Genomic DNA, 3,739 nt, shown 5'->3' on the forward strand with positions numbered 1-3,739 from the left:
CCCGTACATCTTAACCACTGATTGCGGGTTCACCAGGCAAGTACCACTGAATTGTCAAATCAAATCAAAATCAAATCAAAATAAACTTTATTCAAGTAGGCTTTTATAAGCACTTTTGAATCGTCATTTTACAATTAAGTGAAGCTACCACCGGTTCGGAAAGTAGATTCTACCTGTCATGTGCTTAATTTGTGTTTATAATTCATCTCAAGCTCGGTGTTGAAGGAAAATATCGTGAATAAACCTGCATGTGTCTAATTTTACATAATTTTGCCACATGTGTACCCAGTACCCACCAACCCACATCGGAACAGCGTTGTGGAATATGCAACCTTCTCCTCAAAAAAGGGAGAAGAGGCCTTTTCCCAGCAGTGGGACATTTACAGGCTGTTACTGAACTGTACTGTAACCTAGTGGTACTTCTCTATACCTCTGTAGCATATATTACAAAGTACGATAATAAAATTTGCTTTCGAAAATAAATCGCAACAAATGTATAATATATAAGATCGTGTCGTGTCGTGTTACGTAAATCGTAGTCCCGTCTACGTTCCACAGAGACAGTAAAAGTCGCTGCATTAGCTATCTCCTCGACAATGGCTCGTGTACGCCTCATTCGGTTCATGTTTAACATTTCTTTGTGTTATTGTATACCCACATTTCCGTTCTAATTTCATTTCAATTGTTCATTTATTCCCTTCCACAATATCGTTTTGTAATATCGACTGGATAAAATTGCGTACAGTTGAATTACACACACGTTGAATTCTATCGCATTAATTAATGTAATTTTATTAATATGATTGATAAAAAAATATGGATCAGAGTGTTGGGGTACAAAAGGGATGACTGAAAGATAATTGCAAGTTGCGGAAATGAGAATGCTGAGAGGAATGTGTGGTGTTACGCGAATGGATAGAGTAAGAATGAGTACATAAGAGGAAGTTTGAAAGTGACACCGATAGCTGAGTCGATTCCACATAACTTATGTTCAATCTCAAATTCAAAATTACTATCATTGCTATTAATTTTTACAATGAGTTATTGTTGAAAAATAGATCGCTTGTTGATTAGAATAGTTTGTGTCAATTGTCAGTTTTATTTCTCATATAATTGTATAGATGGAGTTACTAGTCTTTTAAATCGCGCCTATGTTTTGTACAAATGATTTAAGTACATATTAATATTATATGCGAGTCAATATAATGAGTTTCCACGAGAATAGGTTTAATTCATATAGTGTGATCAGTAAAATAGTGCAGTGTTGACACTTTTCATCAAGACAGCAACACCACTATGCGTCAGAGGGAGACCAGTTGGTATAACATTTTCAGTTTCCCTGAATATACACAAAAGCCAATTTTACAAACATATATAAAGATTATGATGCATTTTCGATTCTAATCCGATCCTATCGATTATTCATAAATAAATTGTAATTGCTTAATCGTAACTGAGGCCCAATTTATATCGACTATAGTCTATATTCCGATCCGACTTCGACCAACTGACTGACTGACTTCCACTTCAAACGAAACCTAATCGTTGTGTTAGCAGAATACGGAAACAGCTAAACATCCAATATTGTTTGATTCGATTGCGAAAAAATGATCATTGGTTTAGTGTTTATTATTGAGGAAATTGTCAGTCATAGTCATACAGTTTTCATAAAATCAATACTTAAAACAATTTAAAAAAAAAACATTATTAGTATATATATTATCACAAAAAAAACACAAACAAAAGCAGGCGCAGACTCTAATGAACCTAACTACGCAACTTTAAGAATAAATTAATTAATTGTTTGTTTTGCGCTGTGATGCCATTTCCAAAAAAGCCATGCTGTTCTATCTATGCTAATACTCTTTAACCTCCCGCTGTGTGCTGACAGAAGGTAATTTGCTTCAGACAATAACATAATCGATCTTTGCGTAATACCCAGACAGCCGATCCAGTATCGACCTATTTTGAGCCCATAATTAATTCTTGCAATTTTGATCGACGCGCAATTAATTTGGTATCAGGTCTCTCTATTTCTCTAGGTACAAAGAAAATATGGGCTTAGAACACGTGAAATCTAATCGAAAAACGTGGGTTCAAACCAAGGATTTTGACGACCTCCATGGTCGAGTGGTGTGTACACCGGTTTTCATGGGTACGCCACTCTGAGGTCCCGGGTTCGATTCCCGGTCGAGTCAATGTAGATTACCATTAGTTTTCTACGTTGTCTTGGGTCTGGGTGTTTGTGGTACCGTCGTTACTTCTGATTTCCATAACACAAGTGCTTAAGCTACTTACATTGGGATCAGAGTAATGTATGTGATGTTGTCTCATATTTATAAGGCATTATAGAGTTTATATTTCATCTAGAGCTTGCGGGTGAAAAAAAAATATCGTGACAGATCCTGCACTACACTGCCGGGTGAAATTTTGCCAAAAGTGTATTTGTACGCATGGAACAACATGGTGCAATTAGGTAACTTTGCTTACTTTATATTCCAATTAATTTAGAAACAGTCTCAATATAATTGGGAACGTACCGTCACGTTATTTAGGTAGTTTTCTTAAACGATTAACGAAGTTGGTATGCGAGATCGATAATTTCAATTAATGAAATTCTTCGATAATATATCTCACATCCTTTGTTTGCATGATTAACTGTTCCAATATGCCGGTCTCTTAATCACTAAATTGAGATAAAAGGTCAAACGCCAATAAAGTAACTGGGTCAGTTAATTACCTCTTCCTAAAACGCAATTCGATCATTAGCATTTGATAATAGCCGGACACGAGACGGACAATTGTTCGACGACACACTGCATTTATGACATATTTCCACGAAATATTGCAGATAATCTTTGTTGGTATATACTGCGTTATTATACTTTAATGTTGAAAGAAAAGGTCAGTATAAAAAGGCCTCGCTGAGTTTCTTACGCCGGTTCTTCTGGAATGGTGTTTCTTTCCGAAGCAATATAGATTAAGATAAGAGATAGATAAGATAATATAGATTCTTTTTCTTGATAATTGGCAACTAAGCTTATTGGTATTTCTTCTTATTCTACGCTAGTTCTTGCTCCTTGTAAGGGTTTGTTGTACGGCTTTAAGTACAAAGAAGTAGCACGTATTCTTGGAGCACCTGCTTGCTTCATATCAAATATCATAAAGTTCAGTTCGGCAATTTATCTAAAGAGAACAACAGACACAAAGTTACTTAAAGTTAAGACTACAACATAAAACTCAACTCTGGGTTCAAACATTGACAAGCTCCAATGTGTTTCTACGTGCTTATTATGTGTATAATCCTGCACGTGTGTTATGATATTCTGTCTCATACACGTAGAAATGCATATTAAAATATGCTTAGACTGCTCTTTTGACACAGAAATGGTCTGTGATGGCGATGACCATGACCAGACTTTACCTGTTGTTTTGATTTGATTTAAAAATACAAAGTAGTAAATATGTTTTCGAAAACAAAAATATGACAATATTTATTGGAATGAATGAAAACGCGCACGTCATTTAATGGTTTCATTCACTCGCAGACCATTTGATCTTTATGTGTACTACGATGACAGATTAAATTCAAATGAATGCCAACTTTTTAAAGATTGAGAGTGAAAAATATATTTATTAACTTAAATAAACAATATATTACAATAACACTACAGATGTTAAAAATAATTATGTATACTCTCAAATTATAGGTGATAAAATTTTTCTTTACCTTCTGTGA

Source organism: Vanessa cardui, chromosome 2 (assembly GCF_905220365.1).
Source record: "Vanessa cardui chromosome 2, ilVanCard2.1, whole genome shotgun sequence".
In the NCBI taxonomy this organism is placed as follows: Eukaryota; Metazoa; Arthropoda; class Insecta; order Lepidoptera; family Nymphalidae; genus Vanessa; species Vanessa cardui.